The sequence below is a fragment of the Tenrec ecaudatus genome, chromosome X (assembly GCF_050624435.1).
Source record: "Tenrec ecaudatus isolate mTenEca1 chromosome X, mTenEca1.hap1, whole genome shotgun sequence".
Classification (NCBI taxonomy): Eukaryota; Metazoa; Chordata; class Mammalia; order Afrosoricida; family Tenrecidae; genus Tenrec; species Tenrec ecaudatus.
In genome coordinates this window covers 5,386,415-5,399,773 of record NC_134548.1, presented here as the reverse complement: position 1 = coordinate 5,399,773, position 13,359 = coordinate 5,386,415, and the positions used below count along the sequence as shown (strand labels likewise).

General features: G+C 56.7%; 1 protein-coding gene across 3 annotated transcripts in view; it reads right to left on the bottom strand.

Moving 5' to 3' along the window:
• The window catches only part of SHROOM2 (shroom family member 2), a 102,818-nt gene that overhangs the window by 67,257 nt on the left and 22,202 nt on the right, over positions 1-13,359 (bottom strand). Inside the window, exon 1 of one of the 3 annotated variants that reach the window (XM_075539457.1) lies at positions 10,438-10,638. The exons of the other annotated variants lie outside the window; for them this stretch is intronic. The gene's annotated coding sequence lies outside the window, so the exon portion shown is untranslated. Of the gene's footprint in view, positions 1-10,437; positions 10,639-13,359 lie in introns of those variants that run through there. 3 annotated transcript variants of the gene reach the window in all.

Genomic DNA, 13,359 nt, shown 5'->3' with positions numbered 1-13,359 from the left:
AGGGGCAGAGGAGGCAGCCACTGCCATGAGTCAGCACCAACTCAGCAACCAAAGCTACAGAAAGACCTGTGGAAGACTGACCTTGCCGTTCTACTTGGAATGGATTTCTTCTCCTGGAAACATCTGACCAGGCCCTGAGGTCCCTCACGGTGATCCCACACAGCCCAGGCCTGATCACCACACCGTGTACACCATACACCACAGGCCACTCCCCATGAGAGTCAGCCCACAGGGACCAACATTCCCCAAATCTCTCCTGAGCAGCCCTCTGCGACCAGCCAGGAGGAGGAAAGTGTGAACCTACTTCTGTTAATGCACCAGGGATAACGCTCAACTCCACCTCCACCCTTCAGTGCCCTGCTCTGTGACCACAGGAGAGCTGTGCCCTGCAGACATTTCTGGGCCAGCTGTTGTGATGCCAAGCTCTGTCAGCAGGAGGCGCTGCCGGGACACTGGAGGACGAAATGGCTCTGACACTTCCGTGCTACCAGCTCCACAGGCAGCTGCCCCAGCTGGCTCCCAGCACCTTCCATGGGGTGCTGGTGGGCAGCGGCTGGCAGGCCTTCCTCATGACCTGCTAGCTGCCCAGGGTGCCATGGGCTGTACAGGGCTTGCAGCACATCCCAGCAGCACTGCACACAGTGGTGACCTGGTGGGCTTCTCTTAGCTGTAACCCTCTGGTGGCATGCGGTCAGGGCCACAGGTCGATCCCTGCACCACAGGGCGGGCGTCATAAGTGGTCATCTTTAAGGGAGCAGACTGCCAGATCTTATTCCCAAGGAGCCCCTGGTGTGGTCCAACCACCAGGTTCCCGTTAGCAGCCAAGCACTTACGCATCATGCCATCAAAAACCTCACCACCATGGAGTCCCTGCCAACTCACAGCGACCCTGCAGGACAAGGCAGAGCTGCCCCTGTGAGTTTTCAGACTGTCACTAAGGATGGGAGCAGACAGCCCTGTCTTTGTCCCACAGAACGGCCGGTGGCTTCTCCTTACCCCTGGTTCATAATTCCTTATGTTGGGCCTCCGTCCACTTTTTCAACAAGAGGCATGAAGTGGAGGCTTACTGGGTCATGCCTACATGCCCGTGTAGCAAAAAAGCCTCATTCGCCCAACCTTGCAGCGGGGAGCCGGCCCTCTGCCGGGTCCCGCTTCATGGGAAATGCACGCACCATGCAGGGCTGGGTGCTCAGGGAGCAGGCCCTCTGCCGGGTCCTGCTTCATGGGAAACGCACGCACCACGCAGGTCCGGGTGCTAGCCGTTGGCAGCAGTCTGGAGTCCACATGCGGCAGTGGCCTGTGCCATCAGACGCAAACCTTTCCCTTGCCCACAGGTCTTGCTCTGCAGGAGCCAGCCTCCTGGCCCAGACCCTTCAAGGGGCAACAGAACACATCTGTCCCTGTTCCCGAGAGAAAGGGGCTGCGGTGCCCCCTCGGTGGCAGCTGCGTCACTGGCATGCACAATCCCATGCTGGGATGCACTTGCTGCCCTCCCCCTGGCTGCACTGGCCCTGGGCCCATGCCTCAGCAGTGCTTCATTTCTTCCCCTACCATGCAGGTGGTCAGCGGGCGGCCCACTGGCAAATGCTCGCCTTCCACGTGTGAGAACAGGGTAGACTCCTGGGCAATGCACCTGAGACATAGCCACCACCTGTCCCGTTACTGTTGCTCTGATGCTGAACCGGGTTCAGACCCAAATAAACTCAGAAGAAAGAGCTGGCGATTGCCTTCTGAGAACCAGTCCCTGGAAACCCAGAGTGGCCGGGCCTGGAAGTGATCACAGGGATGGTGCGTTTCACTCTCCACCGGGCACAGGCGTCAGCAATCAGAGGCCCTCGTGGGTTGAGCCACAGCCCCGAGACATGTGTCAACTTGGACAGACAGTGATTCTCAGTGGTGTGTGGTTTGGTGATCCAACGTAATCATCCTCCATTTGGGATAGTTTGTTGTCTTTGTGCCATCGAGTTGGTTCCGACTCATGACAACCGCACTTAGGACAGAATGAACCGCTGCCTGGTCCCTGTTACTGTGCTGAAGCCCAATGCTGCAGCCATGGTGTCACCCAGCTCGCCAAACATCCTCCTCTCTACCGCTGCCCTCTGCTTTACCAGTCAGTCCGCCCCTGAAGAACGCCTGACTGGTGTCTTCCTGGCAATGTGCCCGCAGTATGGTCCATGAAGGCTTGCATCCATGCCTCTAAGGAGCACACTGGCTGTACTTCTTCCAACTCAAGAGTTGTTGTTTTGGGGGCAGTTTATGGCACTTTCAATGTTCTTCACCAGCACCATAATCCAAATGCATAGATTTTTTTCAGTCTTTTTCCTTATTCAGGGTCCAACATTCACCTGCATATAAGGCGACTGAAAACACCAAGGCTTGGGTCAGGCGCACCTTGGTCCTCAAAGTGACCGCCTTGCTTTTCAAGCCTCACAAGAGGTCTTGTGCAGCGGATTTGCTCAATGCAACGCGCTGTTTCTCTCTACTGCCGCTTCCATGAGCATCCACACAAGGCCTTGACAACTTCAACCTTTTCTGTTTGCCATGATGTTATCATTGGGTCGTGGTAAGGATTTTGCTCTTCTTCACGTTGATTTGCGATCCACACTGAAGGCCACAATCCTTGCTCTTCATCAGCAAGTGCTTCGAGTCTTCACCTCCACAGTGTGAAGGCAAGTGGGCTGGAGGCAGTAATGTTAATGAGACAGGGTACCATCTAAAGCAGTGGTTCTCCCCTTTGGGGAGTCGAACAACCCTTTTACAGGGGTCACCCGATTCATAACAGTAGCAAAATGGTAGTGATGAAGTAGCAACAAAAATCATTTTCTAGTTGGGGGGGGGGGTCACCACAACATGAGGAACTGTATGAAAGGGTCACGGCATTAGGAAATTTGAGAACCACTGACCTACAGGATTGGGTTGTCTCCAAAGTCAACCTTTTATGAGATATAAGAGAGCCTAACCAAGGGAGCAGAGAGCAGAGGGACCTCATTTCCACCAAGAAAGAAGAGCCAGAGGCAGGGCATGTCCTTCAGACCTGGAGACCCTGTGCGAAGAACCAACTGGAACCAGGAAAAAGAGCAACAGACAAGCCTCCCCTGAGAACCAGCCCCCCTTTCTTTGGACGTCTGCACTCCTAAACTGGGAAAACCAGTTCCTGTTTGTGGAAGGCACCCCCTGTGGTGTCACAGCAGCCCTGGGTGGCTAGGGCAGGGGCCAACTCTATAGGGGACAACACGGCAACAGGAGACATTTTGGGGAAGATGAGCAGGAGGTAAGGAATCTGCTGACATCAACAGATTCGCCTGTCCCAAGCAAGTTTTCCCCTCTAGATGGCAGGGTGGGAAGTGGGGGGATGGATCCCACCATGACTCAGGTTTTCCAAGCTCTAAGATGATTTAGAAGTGCCAAGCACCCTCAGGGGTAAACACACCCCAAGCCAAGTATTTCAACTCACAGCAACCCTGAAAGACACAGCAGCACTGTCCCAATCGGGTGTCCACGGCCCTGGGGTATCCAGGACATCATGCTTATGGTGCCCATGGCCAGATGTCTCTCCTATGGAGAGGTGGATGGGTATGAAATGCCGACCTTCCCTTCAGTCACTGAGCCACTTGGGCCGCCGGGAATGCTGTGTTCCAGCCCCTCTTCCTCACAGACCATCTGGAAAGGAATCATGGGGCCCTTGCCCAGTGAATGAGACTCCCAGACATACATGATTCCGCAGTTTTCACAGTGAAAACAGCAGTAGGCAGCTGTGGCAGGCCATCCAGGAGGAGGAGGAGGAGGAGGAGGAAGCTGCTGGACGTGAAAACAGTGTCCCCACATGGCCACTGACAGCTGTTTACTCCCCATGTGAGTTCCCACCACCTCACTATTCCAAGGAGGCATGTTCCAGCGTGTTCTTCAGACAACGCCACCGTGGGAGCTGCCTGAGCTCGGGCGCCCGGCTTACATCTTCCCCCTTCTCCCGTGAGGCCAAGCATGGTGGCATCCTGGCCTGGGGCTCTGAGCACTCCTCAGGAGGATGTGCTTTCCTCAAAGGCCTGGATGAGCAGCAGGGACAGAAGGCGCTGTGCTCTGGGTCCCCATGCAGGCTATCAGAGGGTGGGGCGGGGAGGGTCTTCAGTGGTTAAGGGCCTGGTGTTCCGAGGACACAGCCCCCCCCCAAAAAAAACCCCTAAGGACCATCAGCGGTGGCCCCTGGGGAAGGCAGTGGAGGCAGGGTCTTTCCCTCTGAGGGGGCACCCATCACCCACTGCCCATCCCTGTGGCATTGTTGCTAAGGGTCCTGCGTCAGTTCCTGTTCACGGTGGCCCTGTATGTCAGAGTGCAGTGCTGCCCAGGCCTGGGTCTCTGCTTGGTCACTAGTATGAGAGGCCACCCTTCAGTGCCTGTGTCACCTCCCCTCCCCTCCCCTCCCAGGGTCTCCCTCCCCCACCGATCTGGGCCGTCTGCAAAAAGTCCAGCAAGAACAATCAAGGACAGAGGTTGAAGGGACACTTCCCTCAGGGTCACTGTCAGTCTAGTGTGTTTCCTGGTCACTTCCTCACAAGGGCTCAGGCCTTTCAGGCTTCCTGGACTTGTTCTGAAACAGACTTGGCCTCCAGACATCCCCCTAGCCTCTGCCCCCTAACCCACCCCCCAGGGCCTTGTCCTGACGTCCCCCCCAGCTTCGGCCCCTGGCCCAGTCCATGGTCACATCAGGCCTCTCTGTGGTAAGACCCAGCAACAGCTCCTGTGGGGCACAGCCCTGCGAGGACTTGGCGCTTGCTGATGCACTCAGAGGAGGGAGGGGAGCCCTTTCCCATGAAAGATAGACACTGACAAAATCTCTTCCCAAGGATTGTACAAACAGAGGAAGTGTTGGCCACAGCAGCAAGGCCCAGACCTAGCTCATATGCCTTGTGCCCTCTTCAAAGAACCAAACCCTGAGGGCATTGTGGAATTGGAGAAGGGGGAGGGAACTGAAGAAATAATTCAAGTGTCTGCTTACGGCACTGGGCTACAACACCCAGGTGGAGCAGGTGCGGGCAGGGTTTCCTTCTGTCAGGTATACACGTCACCAGGATCGCCAGCAGCGTGAGCCCAACAGCAGGTTCAAGATTCATCAGGGATCACACTTTAAAACCAGATGTACCTTTCCTCCCTGGGAGTTCGACCTGGTCCTGGCATGTGGGGGCCTCCTGGCGATTCCAGCGTGCAAGCACGGTGAACAGACAAGGGGAGGCTGCCGTGACCTTCCCAGAATGCCCCACATCATCCTTTGGCATGGGTTCCAAGTGACACTTGGCAAAAGGATCTGCTTTGGGGAGAGGATTTTGCAACAAGGTCCTGGCTCGATGTTGCTGTTTACCCTAAAAATGCACCTGTGCAAAGAATTCAATTCACTGTCTGTGCCCCTACATCAGTGCCGACTCCCCACCCCCAGCCCACAGGCAGAGCCAGGGTGAGAAGACAACCATGTGACCTTTACAGACAGTTCCCTGGAGTGGCTGAGCCATGATCAGCGGCCCACAGGCCCACTTCCATGGGTGGACCTTCCTGAGTGAACATGACTTTGCACATCTTTACTTTAAGCCTGAAAGCAATATAGGTCTGTCAAGGGGCCCGCTGCAAGGGGGAGCTCTGATTTGGAAGGGCTGGTGTTCCATTAGTAGATGCCATTGCCCCAGACATGTTTTAAAGCCTCCTCGTAGATTGCCAGGCCTTTCTTCCTGGTCTGTTGGACCCTACTTGGCAGCACAGCACACAGAAGCTCCAACTGGCCGATGGGGAAGTGGCTGCTCTGGCCAGACTGCCCTCCAGAAGGCGCTCCTGTGGAGATGAGAAGCCCGCCACTCACCACTGCCCTTGCAGCTAGGAGCAGAGCTAATGAACCAGGGGACATGGGGGCTGAGGGGACGAGGCACAGGGGAGGCGCTCAGCCCACCCACCACCCCGTTTCTCTAGACGTGAGCGAGTCATTGTTCCCAAGGAAGAGCTAAGAAAACCCCCCAGGGCTGGCAGCCCCAGCCAGAGAGGTAATGGGGACAAAGTGTGTGTGTGTCCCCGGAGGCTCTGAAATCGAGCGACAGCAGCTGGAAAGAGTGGGCCAACCCAGCTGTGGGCCACCCCTGCCCGCGCCACCCTCTGCCCAGGTTGATTCTGGGAGAAACCAACCTCCACCATGGGGAGAAGCAGCTTGGAGCCAGACCCCCGGCCCAAAAGGAACCTGTGCAGTTTCTCAGAAGGCAGAAGGTGAGTCACCAGGGAGCCCTTTCCATTCTGGGGGAAGGGAGAGAGGGAGGAAGGGGAAGAGTGGAAGGAGAGGGGCAGGGAAGACATCTTCCCAGGAGAGCATGTGCAGAAATCAAGGTAAGTAAAGCCTCCTGTCCATCAAAGCAGGAGCCCTGTTGGCGCAGGGCTTAAAGCAAGCAGCTGACAAGGATGAGCTCAGAGGCTGCAAGCCACAGCTGCTGCAGAGGAACTCGACAGCAGCCCTTGGGGGCCCGCAGGCAGCTCCTCTGTGGGCTAGAGGGTCGCCTTGGGAAGCAGGGCCGTCCTGGGGAGCAGGACCAGGGCTCAGGAGCACATGGAAACAGCCTCTGGACACACTCCACCAGGCTGAACCTGCAGAGAATGGGTCACAGAGCCAAGCGGAGGCTTGGACCCAGCCACAAAACGAGGGCGCTGCTCAGCACCCTCTCAAAAATGCCCTGTGGGTGCGCTCTTGACTGCGGCAGCAGCGCAGCAGCAGCATGGCAGCGGGGGCCAGGAGCTAAGGCAGGAGCAGCGTGGCCGTGAACAACCTGCCCCCCCTCTACACGGCAGCACCGTGGTAGAGGTACGGCTGTGCACCCTGCCCGTGACCACATCACACCGCTGCTGCTGCTGGTGATGTGGCTACCGTTTTGCAAGTGGTTGCCACTGGAGGAACTGGGGATAAGGCACATGGAATCTCAAAGCACGATTTGCTGATGACTGTGATGTGAGCACCCTTGCTGCCAACCAAGAGCTCGGTGCCCTACCCACCCACTGCTCTGCAGAAAAGGGGCTGGTCACCTGCTCCCATAAAGATCAGGGCCAAGGGGACCCATCCCCCCAGGGGTAGCTTGTGCTGTCTGCGTCTGCCAGACAGCCCCCAGTGGGCCACCCTCAGCAGGGTTTCCCGACCTGTTCATTCATGCCCATGCACCCAGCACTCGGAGACTAGGGTGCAGGGTGTCCCTCCAGGTCATGAGATCCTAACACAACCCTGGGGGCAGGATGCTGACTTTAGCTGGACGCTCACCTGAATGCAGTTACAACAAGAGAATTAAAACACTCTCCCTGCCATCGAGTCTATCACAACTCAGAGTGACCCTGCAGGTCAGGGTACTAGTGCCCGGTGGGTTTCCACCATGGCAAGTTTTTACAGGTATAGATAGCCTGCAAGGTGGCAGGTGGATCTGAACTGCTGAACTTGGAGTTAATAGCCCAAGGTCTAATCCACCAAACCACCAGGGCACCTGCAGTCCTCTGAGGCTGATACACTAAAGTATGTACTGTCCAACTTTTGCTTGGAGTCCCTGGAGGGTCTCAGCAACTCGCTGAGTGTCCAGTCCATCCAGAGGTGGCTTGGAAGAAAGGCCTGGTGATCAAATTCCCCAAAACCAGCCACAGAAAACCCCAAGGGACACAGTTCCACGTGTGCACGTCCGCTAGTGCTCACGGGTTTTCTCCACCAGGGACATCGACTCCGGGGAACTGGGGCAGTGTTTGTTGTTATTCCCTCTGCGGTAGGGCTGCATTCCGACACGCCGCTGCGGTCATGGGGCTCACTGCGTGCCGGTGCACAGCACGGCCAGGCAGCCGACTGTGTCCTATAGCTAAGTGTGCTTGCAGAGTGGGGCTGCCTCCCCAGGCACACCTGCAGTAAGCACCTATGGAGGGCAGGTAGTATCCCATCCACGGTAAGCCCCAGGTCTGACCCCACTCTGGGGCCAGCTCTGGACGGCCTCAGCCCAGCCTGCGAGGCTCGCCCAAAAGGAGAATCATCTGGCTCCATGGGCAGGGAGCAGAGGCCAAGAGATGCACAGGACAGGAAGAAAGGTTAACGGCCTCAAAAGCCAAAATGAGAAGACAACAGCTCAAAGCTAGCACAGTAGCAGCTGGATACCCTCTTACAAGCGAGACGTCTACCCAACTCCATCCTTACCTACCCCCCCAAACTATACAACCAGCAGTGCGCCTGACCCCGCCTGAGCCCCGTTCCCTGACAGTGGCAACAAAGAAGGTCCTGTTAGGCAGGCTAGTGCAGGGCTGAAAGATGTCCATTAAAGCTTGCCCAGAGAGTCACGCACGGGAACAAGGAGTGGCGCACTGCAAGTGCTCAGAGGTCCAGGTTTCCAGCGGTTAGCAATGGGTGAGCGCTAAACCTGGATTGGCCCACCTAGGCCAGTGAATTCAATTCAGCCAATGGGGTTAACCAGGGGTCGTCCACCACACCTCCCCCTGGAATCCTTGAAAAGGCAGGAGCCTAGAATCCAGGAGGAGAGAGAACTTTGTCTGCCTGATGCTGAGCAGCTTCCGCCAGGCTGCATGGTCGGGAGGAGTCCTATGGGTGCCGTGTAAACCTGAAACTTCTTCTAACTCTCATAAAACTCGCTTGGATCACGAACCAGGCTTCGGTGTGAATTCTTTCTAGCACGGAGTCAAGGACCGAGGTATAACTCTAGCTCCAGAGAGATCTAACAGTCCCAGAAGGTCGGAGCAGCCAGGCATGGTTTCTGGGGCAACACACTCACACATCTGCACCCAAACCGCAAACCTCTGCAGAAACATGAAAGGGGCCACAGGAAGTTTAGAGCCGATGAAATCTTGCCATCCAAGCTCCCTCCCCGCCCGCCTGCCCCCTCCCCCCCTTCGTCCTTTTGTCACCAGAGGCTCAGCAGAGGCTGAGCGTACTCTCCAGCTGCAGAGGACACCGAGGGCCCACCACTTGCAGCTGAGTTGACTCCAACGTGGGCAGCCCCAGGCAGAGGTGTCTGCAAAATGTGCTCCACAGGGCTCCAGGCTCCTGGGGGGAAGCAGGTCCAGGCTATCTTCTCAAGTACCTCTGCTTGGGGTCAGGCTTCCAAATTTCAGGACCCGCCCAAGACCGAGCCATGGGCATGGCCAAGGACTCCATACGAGTCTGACAGGCCTGGGCTGAGAGGGGTCCTGACAGAAGTCAACCATGTGGCAGTAAGGGAAAGCAAGTAGTTCCCCGGGGTGACCGGGAGACGCAGGTTCGATTACTGCTGATGCGCCTCAGCAGTGAGACTAGGAGGAAAGGCTTGGTGATCCACTTACAAAATGGGATCCCATGGAAAAGCTGGGATTGCCACTCTCCCATGCCACCAAGTGTGGGGCTGTCTTCTTTCAGCATGCAGAGGGCATCGAGCGCTGGTGTAACTGCATGCCCTTACCACAGCAAGCACCGCACTGCTCAGTCCTGGCCCCCCAGCTGCCTGAAGTCAAGCCTGCTCCAGCTCTCACTCAGGTGTGTCCCCACCAGTCTGTGTGGAGATGCTCTGATGGCAGATCTGCCCCTGCCCAGGTGCACAGAGATGTCCTACAAACCAGCACTGCTGTCACTGATGTCTATTTACACAGGAGGATGCCACCCGCCGGGTACTGCCCCTGGATTCTGGGCGTGTGCCTTTGACCCCCATGTCCCCTAACCCTCCCTCTTCCTGGACTATGAATATTTCACAGAGGGGTGGGGTGAGGGGAGACCACACACACCCCAGGGAAGCCCAGCCAGAAAGTCTTGGCAGAGAGAAGCAGGGATGTCTCGGCCGATTCTCGCCCCCACCCTTCCCTGCTCCTCCCAGGAGCAGCAGCAGCCAGGCAAGGCAGGCTAGGGCTCTGAAGGGATCCTGTCTTCATCAGGAATAAGCTAAGCACAGCCTGATGTTCAGGGCTCAGCAGCCAGCCCGCCCCCAGATAGGTTTGCCAAGGTCACACTTTACCCAAAGGAGCTTTAAGAATGAGACACCTTCACCTCCCGGCAGCATCAGCTATCTCTCCCATTCCTGAAAGGCCAGAGAGAAGGAGTCAGGGCTGATGGGTGAAAGGCGAGGCTGGAATGCGCCCCCGGCCAGTCCTGAGAGGAATGTGCCGCCCACTGGCTCTAGGCAGCTCCCCACCTGAGGCCTGCAGGCCTGGACTTATGCTGCTGCAGGCGCTGCTGCAGGCCTGGGTGGGTGGGTGGGCGGGCAATCCCTCAGCCCCCAAGCCAGCAAGAGAAGCAGCTGTCCATGGTCAATTCAGGGGCCAGCTCAAAGCAGCCCAAATGCCAGGGAGTATGCTTACCCGTCAAGGGAGGGGAAAGCGGTGGGGGCTCCACAAGTCAGTTCCTGTCTTCCTCCTGGGAGACCAGGACCACCTGCGGCCATTCACTGATCCTCCCACACACCAGGGCCCAGGACTCACCAAGTGAACATGCGAGGAGGCTGATACCACAGAGAAACAGCAAAAGCGGGCCACACTTGGCGGAGCCCTGCAGGCAAAGCCATTACCAGTCGGGCTGCTAACTGCAAGGGATGCCTTTCCAAACTGCCTGCTGCCTCTGTCTGCACTGTGAAGAATTAGCTTCAGAAATCCATAGGGGCAGTTCTACCCTGTCCTGTAAGATAGGATGGCTATGAGCCGGCACGGACTGGAAGGCAGTTGAGTTGGGAGTTTCATAGATACTTCTGGAGCCGGGAAGGAGTCCAGGAATCACAGCTGGGGTGGGTGGGGGGGACAGGGGGGCCACATCCGTACTGCCAACTGTTTTTGTGAATAAAGTTTTATTGGAACACAGCAGTGCCCACTTATTTCTTTTTAGCTACAAGGAGAGCCTGACATAGTTGCCAGATAAGCTTTGGCACACCACCTGCCCTAACACAATAAACCTTCCCCGTCATGCACAGACACAGACCAGGCCTCTAGGAAGATGCACAGGTAAAGCCTGGCAGGCCCACTCTCTCCCACTGTGCGGCAAGGGCTCAGAGCAAGCTGGACAGCACTGGATTGCTGGTGGTCTGCCTTAAGGTTTGAAGCGGGCACAGGCATATTTGTAGGAGTGGACAAGAGGAACGAAGCTACAGATCAATTCACCAACAAGCCCTTTTAAACCCTGAACTACTTCTCTCACCCAGGGCACAGGGTGGCGCAGAGCCCAAGCCATGGCCAGGCCATCGTAATGGTCCATCCATCCACCTCAGCCACCGTGGCCACAGGAGCCCACCTGCCCCGACAACAGTTGGGGGGACACTCGTGTGTTTCCCTTATAGAGACCTCTTCAAAGAAAGCTTCCCACCATCGGAACAGCTGTGGGCATCTGCGTGAATTCCTAAGGTCAGAAAACGTGGAGAACTGGAGTGAAAAGCAGCCGGGGGCTTTTCCTTGGGGTCTTCCTCCCAAGGTAACCCAATGCAACCAGGAGAAAGCAGCCAGCAGACCCGTCCATCCTATGAAATTCCTGCAGCCTGCCGGCTGAACGCAGCGGCCAGCCAGGCCAGCAGTTCAAACCCGCCAGCTGTTCCTCAGGACAAAGAGGAGGCTGCCTGCTCCTGGAAAGACCGACAGCTCTGGAAACGCTGAGGCCATTTCACTGTCCTGTAAGGTCCTTGACAGTCCTGGTGACACAGAGGTCCTGCACAGGGCTGCTCACAAGGTCAGCAGTTCGAAACCACCAGCACTCCAAGGAGAACGATGAGGCTTTCTACTTCTGTAAAGAGTAACAGTCTCTCGGAACCCCCAGGGCAGTTCTGCCCTATCCTGCAGGGTCACTGTGAGTCAGAAGTGACTCCATGGGAGTGAACGTGAGGGTTTGTAGGGCCCTGAGGAGTCAGAAGCAGGTGGAAGACGGTGGTTTTGGTTTTGGTTTGAAGGACGTGTAAAGAGAGCAACAGCTTCAGTGAATCACAGGAGGCCCTGCGGGGTGAAGATGACATCAGACAAATCAGGTGCTCACCCAAACAAAGGTTGAAGGTTCCACGGCAAGCGCCTTCTGAGAAGCGGCCAGTGGAATCCCGGAGTGTAGTTCTACCTGAGGCAGTGGAGAGCCGGGAGTCAGAGTCCACTCCACTCACAGGCCCCCAGCATGAAATAGCCCCGCCTTGAGGCTGCCTAGACTTCAAATCTGCACAGCAGTGGGCAGCCTCATCCCTTCCCTGCACAGCAGCCGGTAGAGTCCTCACTTCAAAGGCACAGACAGACGACCCAGACAGACAGAGTGGAATGCAAGCCAGCATTCCTGAGCCAGGGTGGTGATCTGGGCTGCTTTTTGTGGAAACCCAACCCCCCCCCCCATGCCTCCACTGACCTTCCCAGCCCCTCTCCTTCTCTGGGTGGGAGAATGCAGGGAGGGGGTGGGGGGAATCCCTTTGAAAATCCCAAAGTATGAAGCCTCTGTATTTGCAGGTTAGCTCAGCCCCCAGGAGACACGAGGGGAGGGGCCACAGAGCTCAATCTGGGCAAGAGACCACTCTGAGATTAAAAGGCATCAGACTGCAACCTTTTTTATGGTGGAGGTGGAGGAAGAGGTAGTGGTGGTGGAGGTGGTGCTTGGTGGTGGTGGTAGAGATAGTGGTGGAGGTGGAGATGGTGGTAGTGGTGGTGGTGAAGGTGGTGGAGATGGAGGTGGTGATGGAGGAGGTAGAGGAGGCAGTGGTGAAGGTGTTAGCAGTTTCAAGTAATGCTGTAGGCTTTCCGAGACTAATTTGTAGACTCTCTTCCTTGTCCATGTTAAGTGTGCACACTCAGCTGACACACGTGCACACTCACCCCACTCAGCTGAAGCCTGAGCAGGAACACAGCACCTGTGACACGTCACGAGCAGACAGTGGTGGCCGTGCATGAGGTGCCCTGGCAGGAATAAACTCCGGTCTCCTGTGTGGAATGCGAGGACCCTCCCCAAGCCCCACTGCTCGGCAGACACTATGAATCTGGCACCTATGCGAGCAGAACTGTGTCCTGCCACGGTTCAGGCTCCTTCAGGACAGCTGCACGGGGCATGTGCATCCCCACAACTCATGTCCACAGCCTCCATGGGGCCCAGCCTGCAGAAGTTCCCCTCCTCCTGCAGCCCTGGGGAGCTGGGGGAGGACAGGCTTCCTCCCAAGCACAAGAATTCAGAGGGGCTTCCTGGGGTCACGCACACACCACACTAAACACATTTTTCTAATACTTGGGGGATGTGACTTTTGGAGCAAGTCTGCAAACAAGCGTTCCTGCTCCCCCATACCCTAGTCATGGTGACCCTGCAGGGCTCAGCAGGGCAGCCCCCAGGCCTCCAAGGCTCCAAGCCCTGGTGGCGCCATGGTTAAATCACTCGTCTGCGAACCCAAAGGTTGGTGGTTCAAGGCT